The sequence below is a fragment of the Hydra vulgaris genome, chromosome 03, assembly GCF_038396675.1.
Source record: "Hydra vulgaris chromosome 03, alternate assembly HydraT2T_AEP".
NCBI lineage: Eukaryota > Metazoa > Cnidaria > Hydrozoa > Anthoathecata > Hydridae > Hydra > Hydra vulgaris.
In genome coordinates, this window is record NC_088922.1 from 62,362,501 (window position 1) to 62,375,123 (window position 12,623).

The following is a 12,623-nucleotide window of genomic DNA, read 5'->3' on the forward strand; positions in this document are numbered from 1 at the left end:
GGGAGGTGAAATGAAATAAAATAAAAAAAATATATATATATATATTTAGTAGGCTATACTTGAGCACATATAGACAACAATGGTTAAATAGGTTACTTTTAAGTATAAAAATAGAACAAGACAAAGTAAAATTATTCTAAAAACAACATTATGGTAATAAAAGTATAAGTACATTATATTAAGTACATTTTAGCTGTTAAATTAGAGCTCATAAACATCGTCTTAAGAATAAACAATATTGCCTGTAAACAAAGTCAAAATAAACGATTTCTCAAAATTCAAAGTAATGCAAAAAGCTTAGTTTATTTATTATTTAATAATTAGATTATGCTGAAATTTATTTTAAAGTTTTTTATTATATTTATGAATACATTTTAATACTATGAAAATTTAACACTTCAAGTTTCCAAAATTACAATCATTAAGTACTCCTAAATTCTTTAAATGTAGTAGTTTTTTAAAAACTTGAACAAAAAACAGATCAATAGTATTAGCAGAAAACACTGTAATAAAAATGTTTTTAATTGTTAAATATATTTTTGTAATAATCTAATAAAAAGTTGTTTTTAAGATTACTTATATAAAAAGTATACATATATGAAAAGCATTATGTTTATGCTATTAAAAATAAAAAGCGGTAACATTTTAAATGAAGTATTTTTACCAACACATTTTTTACAAAGATATATAAATAATTAAACTAAAAATAAAAAATATACTTGCAAAAAACATTAAAAAAAACAACATTATTAACTTTTATTTTGTTCAAAATTTTATTATCTTTTACTTACTGTCCCTTTTTTTAAGTAATTATATTTTCGATAGTTTTTTCGCTATTCCTCTCATTACTGCTGAAAACTGCTAATGCATCAGCTCAATCGTTTAAAGTTTTTTAACTTGCCTTCGTGGATTTTACATGTAACTGTTCTACGCGTTTTCACTTATTTTTTTGTCTCATTTTGATAAACTTTATTTTGAAATTTCAGCCGTTTATTTTAAAAGTGGCATTAGCCACCTTTTAAAAAAAAAATCAAGTTATTGATAACAATGATTACAATATAACAACATCTCTTTATTTGGGAAATAATTTAAACCAATTGTGTTAACAATTTTTAAGATATTTTGGAAAAAAGTTTTGCTAGTTACAGGTATTTATTAAAACACAAACCTTTAAAAATCTCTGTTTAAAAACGAGTAGTTTATGCCACTTTTAAAATAAACTATTTAAAGATTTTATGTCTATTTAAAGATTTTACATTTTACACTTAAGCGCCAGTGTTGTTAACAAGGCAAAAAGTAGCAAGGCCACACGTTACAAGGCCAAAGCCCAGACCATGGCCAAAAATTACAAGGCCACTTTTTTTTGTTGTTGATGCAATATTTTTTTCTTATAGAATTCCTCATTCTGATTTAAAATATGCAATCCTTTTTCTTCTATCTCGTTAAGTTTTAAAGATATTAGGGTTCTAATCCGAAATATTTGGGGTAAAATCCCTAATATTATCAACAAAAAAAAAACCTGTTCAAAAGTGTCAACCTGGGTTTCAAAAGTAGCGTTTTTTCACAGAGATTTCAAAAATAATGCTAGTTTGTAAAGCATGTACACGAAATTAATTTAAAAGAGCAAGTACGTAATTTTTTTTCAGTGGATATATATGAAAATCTTTTTAATTGTTTTATATTTTGTTTACAACGTGTTGCGGTTTCAAAAAAAATGTTTTAATTTTTCGATTTAACTTAAAACTTCCTCATAGTTTTGTAGTAAAAGCTCGAAATAAACATGGTTTTCATTTTTTCAAATCCCAAAAGTGCCCAACCGTTCTGAAACTCAATAAAAAAGTGCAAGAACCCGCAGCAGAAAATTGTATGACAACTTTGTTTCTAAATATTTCAGTATTATTGAAGACGATGAAACTTACATCAAGTACGATCATCAACAAATTCCTCTGCTGTCAGATTATATTGTCAAATATAGAGGAAAAACAGATAAGAAATTTATATACACAAAACAAGATAAGTTCGCTAAAAAAAAAAAAAAAAAAAAGGGGGCCTTGATTTGGCAAGCTATTTGCAGTTGCGGCAAAAAATCAGCACCTTAAATTTCTCAGCTCACACTTTCTGGTCAAATATATGTTAAAGAGTGTTTACAAAAAAACCCTATACCTCTCATTAGATCACACGATAACAGACCTGTGTTCTGCCCTGATTTAGCTTCAAGTCATTATTGTAAACTAGCATGGAATGGTATTAAAAATATGCGAAACTTGTGCTTAAAACAGAAAATCCTCTAAACTGCCCAGAATTGAGAGTTGTTGAAAAATACTGGGCTATTATTTAAAAAAAAGTGAAAAATTTTCTTTTAGAAACATTAAAGATATTAAAATATCATTTAAAAAAGCACCAAACGGTTTTGACTCTTATTCTGTGCGCAAGCTTATGGGAACCACCAAAGCAAAAGCTCGAAATTAAATTCCCTCAGGAATAATTTGAATTTTTTTTATGTTTGATTTTCTTATATTATTGTATTAAAGTTATTACTTGGTTTGAAATAAAAACTGAAGAGTACTTTTTTTTAGTTGTTTTTCTACTTTCACATTTATTTCGTGTACACGCTTTAATAAAAATAAATATTTATCATTTTTTTAAGTTTATTTTTATACTTTTTAGCGCTTTTTACTACATTTTTCTAATAATTCTTTAATAAAAATATTTATCTTTTCTAAAATCCTTGTAAAAAAACAAACAAACAAAAGATTGACATACATTTAAAGAAGTTTTTATTTTTGACAATATTATGGATTTTTCCCTAATATTAGGGATTGGAACCCTAATATCTTTAAAACTTGACATGATAGAAAAAAAAGGATTGCATATTTGATGTTAATATATTTGCATATTTATAGAATGCTATGAGAAAAACATATCGTATGCAAAAAAAAGTTTAAAAAGTAAATTTTTGTTGGCCCGTGTTTTTAATTACCTGAATTTGATTGTCGTTAAAATAAATAGGAGTTAACCTGCTGTTTTGAACCAAGTAATCATTTTCTCGGGAGGCAAAAATGTAAACAAACATACAGGTATATAATAAAATTTATTAGGTATAATTTCAAAAATGATATGCATATATAAACATAAATAAAAAAAAAAGAAAATATACCGTAAATTTGCCGAACCGCCCCAAACAGCCCTATATACATTTCATGCAACGCATAGTGAATCGTTTCATACAATCAAGCTGGACAAAAATATTTAGCTCACGAATTCCATTGTTCTATCATGAAAGGTTGAAATAAATAATATTTTGTTGTTTTATCAAATAACTACATTGGTTTTAATAACTTGGAATTTTTTTTGCAGGAAGAAAACTCCTCGCCTACAACCCCTCCCCCTCATTCCCCCTCATTGCAACAACCACTGTTATAATAAAAAAATTAAGCAAAAAAGAAAAAATATGTTTATAAAACAAATATACATAATATTATACAATAAGTTTTATATTTAGTTATCATAAAACTTGTCGTTTAAATTCACCAAACATTCATCACTTGAATCTTCAGATGACTCATCGTTTGATTAATCAGACAAGTTTCAATTTCCTATTCTTGGAGCCGAAACAATCAAATTCAGATGTTGTTAAGAGCATATTCAGCAAATCCATATTTGTAGAAATATATAAAATTTTCGAATTTGACACAATCAATGTCAATGTCATGGATAGCGTTCTTAATAAAACACTGAATTTTTTAATTGATTTGACGTCTAATCCTGTAATCTCTCCGCTCTTTTCTGGATTTAAAAAAAAACTGCAAGTTGTGTTGCCATCATTTGTATTGCCATAATGAGGTTTTGGTCTATCCACAATAATTCCCATTTGTTTTCTAAACTTTTGCCTAATGTCTTCCGAACGTTTTCTGATACGACATTTATCCTCATTGCCTCTAACTTACCTCTTTTTAAAGTCTAAACGGTAGCTAATGTGTAGCAAGCATTTAAAAGTACGTATCCAAGCATGCAATGTAGACAGACCAAAATTGTAATTTTCTTTTTTTATCAATCATACCTTTTAATTACCATTCATCATTTTTGGAGTAGCACCACAAATATAATATTTTTGTGTAGAGCCCGTATCGGTTAAAGCATTGCATACTTTTCCGACTGTCTAAGTAACAGATTGTGTTTCACAATAAATTTAAATTCACTAACAGTACAAATTGTTGGAAGAAGTTCAGATATTTCCTTTAAAACTTTGTCAGTTTCTATTACAGTAAATTCCTGTGTTTCTTTTGAAAATATGGAATTAATTGGTCGGCAATAAAGTGTTGACAATGGTCGAGGATTTTGCCAAATATTAGTATTAGAGTCATCACTCAATCTCAACGGGACAAACGCGAACACAAACAAAAACTCATCATTAACATCGGAGTTCTCAAATCTTTGTTTATAGGCATTGTGGCCAGAATTTCCTTCACATCCCCATTTGCTTATTAATGCAAGCGGCAAATTAGAGGATGCATTTTTCGGAAATTGACTTAGTGTTTCAATTAAAAGTTCTGTTGTTTTATTCAGAATGGCTTGAAGTTTAATTTCAGCTCGTGCTTCTGAGATAGAAATAAATTCTTCTGGAGGGTAACACAACCTTTTGGATTTACATAAATTATAGTAAGACGGAAACACTTCATGCTCTGCTTTCATTGATCACTTTCTTGTTTGTTTATAAGAGTGACTAGTACACTTAGAACCTACATAATAAGCAAGTGCCACATTGCTACTCAACTACCTGCTACCCCAAATAAAATCAGTAGATTTTCTTCGCACTAAGGTTTCTTTACTTTTTCTAATAGAATTAGCTACGTTTCTTTGACCCGATAAACGATGTGCTATTTCAGCAGCAGTTGTTAATTCATCGGCACTCCACGATTACAATAAGTCTTAACTCTAGGTCCTTTGGTTTTTAAAGATGAGTCTTCAAAGTTTTTCTTTAGCCAACCTTGAGGCCGACTTCCTTCAGATCTTGTGAAAGCACAGGAACAATGAAAATTTATTTTAAATTCTAAACTATTGCACTCTAACTAATTTTTATTTAAAAAATGATCCATATTTCTATTGGCTGTATTCCACTTTTACGCAAATTTAGCGGATATGCTTGCCATTTTTAACTGTATTTTTTTAACTTTATTTTGAAAGACTATACTACAGAAACATCTTCTGTAGTATAGTCTTTCAAAATAAAGTCACACAAAAAAATACTTCGTTCTTCCTTTGTATGTTTTTGCCATTCTTCAAATAACTCCGATTTTGTAATAGAATACACTAGATCTGAAAAAAATTAAATAAAAATGAAAAGGGCAGACGCGGGCATTCAAATATTTAGACGCCTTATTGTTGCGGTTATAATATATAAAAAAATCAGTCAGGATATATTTGGATAAAATTAGTTACACGCTTTGAAAATTATAAAACAAAAAAGAAATTGCAACTTTAAATCTACAGAATATCATTTATGCCAATTATTTTAAATAAGTTTTCAATAAAACACAAAGTACATACCCTCTAATGTAAAATTCATCCCAGCAAAGTTAATTATTATTCACAATAAATAAGTTATTGTTACGCATCAAAATTGCAGCTATTATTTTTTACAAAAATATGTTTATCATTAAGTGACACTTGAGCGCTAATGATTTAACATTTAAAAATGCGTGCTATAATTAATATTTTGATTTTTTCACTAGGGAGTATTCAGTAATATGATGGAAATATCTAGGGAAAGTTGGGGTATAGTGGATCGAGGGACACAGTGAATATGAGGCATTTTCTCAGAGATTAGAATTTTTTTCATCTTGATAATGTAATCATTTTTGGGTTCATATATCAGCCATTTTTACTTATAGTTGTTACCAAATAATTATTGACTAACTGTTATTGGTAGGTATTATTTGTTTTTAGCTAACTAAAGTAAATTTTCTTGCCGTCCTTATGTTTGTTATGGAGACCATGCTTGATATAATCTCAAAAGTTGAAGTTTTTCATTATTGATATTTGTGATTCTTTTTAGTAGTTTAGCTTTTCTTCTCGCAACATTTATGTCCCAAGAGATTAGACTTAAACTTGATTTATTATGGTACAGTGAACAGGTTGATTCATTATGCCCCACTTATGACCTTAAAGATTAAATTTTTGCATTTTTAACAAACTAAATGAAAATGAATTTATTAGTTTTAAGTTATGAATAATATTTGAATAATTTTTTAATTTTTAAATATTTTTATAAGTTATGTTATCAATAAAAAAATTTTTTCTTCTCAATTATCAAAATGTCTATTTTTTCTAATCTAATTAATAAAAGTATGCCAAAAGTATAGTGTACTCTCTCATCCTCAAAGTTATTTAGCTATGCCCCTATTCATTATCATTAATTCATGGCTGTGTTTATTTATTCAGTGTGCCCTAGTACTGGGGCACAATGAATAACATAACAGAACTCACTTTAAAGCTTTCTCTGAGTAATTGGATGAAAAAAATTTTGGTTTTAGTGATTTCTTATCATGAAGGACATATATCTCAATCTTTTTATCTTGAAAAAAACAAAGTACATATTTTAACTTTTGCTCAATTTAAAAAATAAAGAAATTCGATCCACTGTGACCCAACTTCCCCTACTAACTGGTTCCTTGAATTGATTTTTGTCGAGCTAGATTGTATGAGTCGATTGATTGTTGAGAAAAAAAAAGAAAGAAAAAATTCGCTTTACCATCTTTTCGCTTAAAATTTATTTACAAATGCCGTGTAAAAAAACATAAGTTGAAATGTAAACGATTGTTTATCTTAAAAGATAAAATGGCGTCACAAAAAGAAGATTTCAGAAAGAGTAAAATTATAGAAAAATAGAGTACCTTACCCTGCAGAGTTTAACAACTAAAGGTTTAGAAACATAGTAGGATCATCGTAATGTAATTCTGAGCCAAAATGGAGCTTACGGGCGCTCCCGTCTGAGTCTGAAGACATTTCTGAAGGTTAAGGGAGACTTTAAGGGCTCCTATCCTACTAAAATGGTAGCCCTTACCAAGGTTAAACTTAATGAAAAAGTATTGAAACTCTCTAAATTTTTCATGCATAGCACGATATCTAAGGAGTGCACGCCTTTTTAATTTTATTTTAATAGCATTTTGAACATCTTCAACTGCTACAGTCTTATCAATAAAATTTATTTTAAATAGACGCCTGTTCAGATTTCTTTTCCCCCTTGTATATTGTGGCTCTCCTTTGCATGTCTTCTAACCACGCGTTGTTTCGTATATAGAATAAAATAAAAATGACGCTGTAACTCATATGAGTTGAAACTGAAATTACGTAGATTTTCAGTCTATAACAACCAAAAAGTTTAACCAAAACCTATTAAAATAAACCAAAAACTATTAAAACAATACACAAGATTTGAAGATTTGAAGTTTAAAATTTGAAATGTTTATCGATGTGGTTCTTAAATTGATTTATGTTTGTTGGCTCAATAATTTCTTGTGTTAGTACATTCTAGTCATTTACAATATTATTAGAGAAAAAATTGTGTCTTATTGTATTAAACTTTTAAATTGTGTGTTTTTATTGAATCTTTATGTATTTTTAATTTATGGCCTCTAGCTCAACCATTAGTATTAATATATTTATTTGGGTTATGGAAATTTATTTCGTCAATTTATTTTATTAATTTAAACATTTTGATTAAATCACCCTTCTTCTGTTTTCTAATGAGGGTAATTTTAGTTTTAAGTTTGCTTTCTTTATGACCATAACTAGCTAGACATGATATTTTGCTCAATTTATTTTGAACATTTTCAAGCCTATTGATTTCTCTTTTCCAATGGGGGTTCCATATAACTGCTCCATACTCAAAATGGGGACGAACTCATGACTTATATAATAAGTTGCTATCGCAGTAATGCCACTTAATCTTGATACTTTGATCGATGAGCTTGTAATGCGTGCCACCCATTTTACTTTAGAAAAATAATTACGTTTTTATGCCTATTAAAAAGGCTAGTTATTATTATAGATTTTCAACTCCCACCGATTAGTTTGAGCCCGATCCGGAAAAAGTAAAACTCTACGCTTATGTGTGTCTGTCATATTAACGTCAAATAAATGTGCAACCAAAAAATACTTAGAACAAAGTATTAAAAAAACTCCAGTGATTTTAATGTTGTCTCTGTTGAAAGGTATTAAAGTTAATTTCCATATTGTAAAATATAAATTTATTTTTGTGAAACAAAAGTAATAAAAATAAAAATTATAAAAACTTTTGTAAATGTTGTTAGACAAATATTTTACAACAAACAATTTGATATGTTTGCACTGAAATTATAAGTTCAAATTACTTTTTTGCCGTAAAACTGCTCAGTTAATTTTGAAAAGTTTTTTACCGGAAGAAAATTTTCTCTGTTCAGACGATCTAAACCAGAGACGAAAACTCAAACATTAATGGTTTTTAGTTTTTTCTTACTTTATTATTTATTTAAAATAAAATTAAAAATTGTAATGAAAATTTAGACTCCTTATTTCACTTTAACGACACAAAGTGTTTGCAATACAGCTTAAAGCTAGTATCAAAAGTTATTTATTATTAGTGCTGGATTAATCGATAGGTTAAACAAAGCCATGGTCCGGGGCCCCGATGATCAGAGACCCCTAACAATGTAATGTTTCTGAAATTTAAAATTCTATCTTTTTAAATTTAACAATTTTTTTTTATTATTTTTTAATTTAGGTGCCCCGAGAAGTCCTTTCAGTTTTATCACAGAGCACCACGGATGAGCATTTAATTAAGAAAACTTACCCAGAGGTGGAGTTTGAACCACGGATTCTTTGTTTGCGCCACGGCTGCCTACTATATTGTTTTATTGTCAAAAAATGAAAGTTTTATCGTGAAAAAGTAAAAGTTATATTGTCAATTAAACATTAATGTAATTTAAATTAATTTTTATTATAGTTTAACTTTATTATAGTAATTAATGATATATTTCTATACATTTTTAATCTATGACTTTTTCTTAGTTCAAAACAAAATAAAACTCGTCATTTAAATAATGATAGAGAAATTTTAAAAAAATTATGAAAAAAATGGGGTCACCAAAAGTTTCAGTGCCTAGGGTCTTATTTAAATTCGGTACTGTTTATCACTGTTTTAAAAGATAGTTAATTTACAACAATAATATAGTGATCAGCAAATCGAGAAAAAAAAAAAGAGTAATCTTTATCGCTTCACCCAAGTAAAGGAGAAGGTGACTTTGTAAAAGATGCCTACTGTAAATTTGTTGATGAATAAATCTAATCGTGAGATTAGACATTTTTTTACAGGTATTCATCAAAGGAAACATTTAGTAAACATTTAGTTTGCAAATTAAAATGAGTCATAATATCGTTGAAAATCTACAAAATGAAAACTAATCTTTTCTATTTCTTTTTGGAGTTTTGTAAAATTAACAAAAATACCTATTTGAAATTACTGTCTGCAGTGCAAAAGCAAATGGGCACTATTAATAATAAGTTTTTAACTGTTGGCAATTATTTGAAATTAATGAAAATATATAGTTTTAATTTATTTACAATCAATAAAAGTTTACAAGTTATTGATGAAGAACAGTACTCTAGGCCGCTCTCTGATGAAAATACAGTCTTTAGCTTTAAAAATTACAGTTAAGTTGTTATAAAAAAACAGTTCGCGTTTGAAGTTATTTAAAAGTTTTGAGTTCACTACGTATCGGTTAAAGCGTTTGATGGTGTGACCACACGATTGATGAGGAAGTTGTATTTTTTTGCAGTTTCGAACAAGTTGTGGTTTGAGTTGTTATGGATCTATGAGCTCGGAAACTGTATTTTAAGAACGTTGACATATTTATGCTGAAGAACCGCGAAGTTAACTATGTCAATTTTGGTGTTGATTTTGTACTATTTAATAAGATCTCTTCTTGCTCTTCGTTTGGTTAGCATAGTCAGGTTTATTCTTCATAGTCGCTGAGTGAATGGTAAGTACTTCACGGTTGAGATGTTTTGTGACTAGATGCTGAACTTGCTCGGATTTGGATTGCTGCCTTGAAAAGCACTTATGAACATGCCAAGTATACGGTTGCCAGCTAATGCGCCCGTGCATACTTGTTTTCTAATCTTTAAATCATCAGTCGTTACAACGTCTAAACTTCGCTCAGATGTTGTGCACAATAGCTGGTGCAGTTGGCCGACAGTTTTTGTTCATTGAAAGGATTGCAATTGATTTTTTGTTGTGGTTGTGATTGTTGAGAATGAATTTGCATTTATCAACATTAAAAGACATATGACCACTTCCCTGCTTTATTGATGTCGGCTTGGAGTTTTATGATGTCTTTGTTTGATTAGATAACTCTGAGTATTTTATAGTTGTCAGCATACAGACAACTGCAAAATAATCAAAAAAAAACTTATTCTAAATGATACAACAAGTTCAAACAACTTATTATATCTTATAAATATTTTCAAATAACAGTATTCTTTAAAACTGATACATGTTTTAATAATTTCCCTAAAAAAACTCATTAAAAAGAAGGCAAATTAGTCTCTTAGTACCAACCTAGCTAACTGTTTTTTTGAGTTGTCAGGTGACTAGCTCATCATAAATCTGTGGAATCTTTAAACTTTTGACAAAGTTACGTTAAATAGTCATTAAGTAAGTTGTATTATCAAGAAAAGTGCATTCTGACTCTTCCTCCATTTTATTAAATTTGTTATTATCTGAGACCAAAACAATGTCAATTTTTTAAAGTTTTTATTAAAGCCATCTATGAGCAAATTTACACCTACAATATGGTATATAAAGCCTATGTTTTCTTGTGCTGGCAGGAGGAAAATCATTACTCTGATTGCAATGTAGACAATACTGATAATAAAAATTAATAATAAAAACACAGTTTGAATTCAGAAACAATCTTGATTACGTCAGAAACAATTAAGTATAACTAGTAAGTGACTGGGGCACCGACCCTGGCTAAAAATGAGACTTTTTGCAAAAATTTACCTAAAACAAAAAATTAAAATTAAAAAAAAAAAAAATATGATGTTTACATATGCATATACCCAGCGGGCATTTGTTTATAAAAGTTACGTTCTAAATGTATTTTAAACGTCTTTTAAACTTTTCCGAAACATTCTTCCGTAAAGAACGTTTAAAAGACATTTATAACGTAACTTTTAAATACAAATGCCCGTAGGGTATACACAAAATATAACATGAATTTTGAAAAAAAAAAAAAATGCAGCCCAGGTCCCAAACCCGGCCCCGACTATATTTTATTAAAGCTGGCCCCGACCCACAACAGAACAGTTTATGTCATAATTTTCAAGTCAATTGAGTACTGTTGAGAATAAATGTATAGTTTAACCAGAAAAAAATATATGGTATATACGCCTTTTTAATTATGTTTTCGGAGAAAGCTATAAGAAAAACTGTAACTTGACGAAGTCTCGCCTATAAAATAATTTTACACATAAAAAAAACTTGTTTAAACCCATGTAAATCTTGTTTAACGTTCTTGATAAGGATATGTATTGTACATGGTCTATTGTTATTACCTGACATGCCGCATTTTTAGGAAAAAATTTGATTTGCAAATCGGATTAAAGTTTGGTCAAAATGTGAATATTTACATAACTAACTAACTTCTTATGTTTTTATCACAAAATGACAAGCAAATTGTTTTCTTATTTATGTTTTGATTGGGGAAGTCTTCATATTTGTTTTTAATTCCATGTTACACATTATTCCTTTCACGATACATTTCAGTAAGTATTTCGCGTTTCGTAAGCAGTCGTAGATTTCTTTCAGTGGTTTTAATATGTTTGTTTTTGATATTTCTTTTACTTCATGATAAGTTTCAAAATTGTGAGATAAAAATTAAGGGCAAAAGTTTTGTATCTTATAGGATTAAATAAGCTCGAAAAACATTGCATTTTGCAATGGACTAGAGTTATGTGACGTAATCTTGTGTGGCAAACTTATGGTGTTTGAAAATATATTTTCGGCCGAGCTGATGCTAAAAATGCTCTGGATGATTTATAATTTATAAATGAACATGATACCATTTTTGTAAATATAAATTTAAATCTCTCGAAAAGCTCATTTTACTTTATCCTCTTGCGTAAATAGTGGAGTTCTCATATTTACAAATAGTTTAAGAACTATTTACGTTTTACTTGCTCTCGGGATATTTAAGTTAATACAAATATTATTCAGGATGTACGTTTTTAGTAAAAACTACTGCTTTTCTAACGCATTCCATTAAATAAACAGCAAAAACTAAAATTTATAATTTTTTCAAAAATAAATGATTAAAAGTATGAACAAAATAATAAACAATAAAGATAAAAGCATAAACAAGATACAAAATATAAAAAAGTTTGTCAGCTAAGACTAGAGAACGTCAAAGTTTGTTGTTCGAAATAGTAAATTACAAACGAAGAAAAAATCGGCGTTTTTGTTTTACTATAACAACCTGCATCAAAAAAATAAGACGGTCTTCATTTATTTTTAAAACGATTAAAATTAACTTCTTTATCTATTTTGATAATTGTCGCATGAAATTTAACTTCTCGATTTCCTA

General features: G+C 28.4%; 1 protein-coding gene across 3 annotated transcripts in view; it reads right to left on the reverse strand.

Moving 5' to 3' along the window:
* Positions 1 to 12,623, reverse strand: part of LOC100201078 (thioredoxin-related transmembrane protein 2-B) — a 45,927-nt gene that overhangs the window by 7,679 nt on the left and 25,625 nt on the right. The window contains exon 1 of one of the 3 annotated variants that reach the window (XM_065793934.1): positions 792 to 930. The exons of 1 other annotated variant lie outside the window; for it this stretch is intronic. The gene's annotated coding sequence lies outside the window, so the exon portion shown is untranslated. Of the gene's footprint in view, positions 1 to 791; positions 931 to 12,623 lie in introns of those variants that run through there. One more of the 3 variants, XM_065793935.1, reaches the window with a different exon arrangement.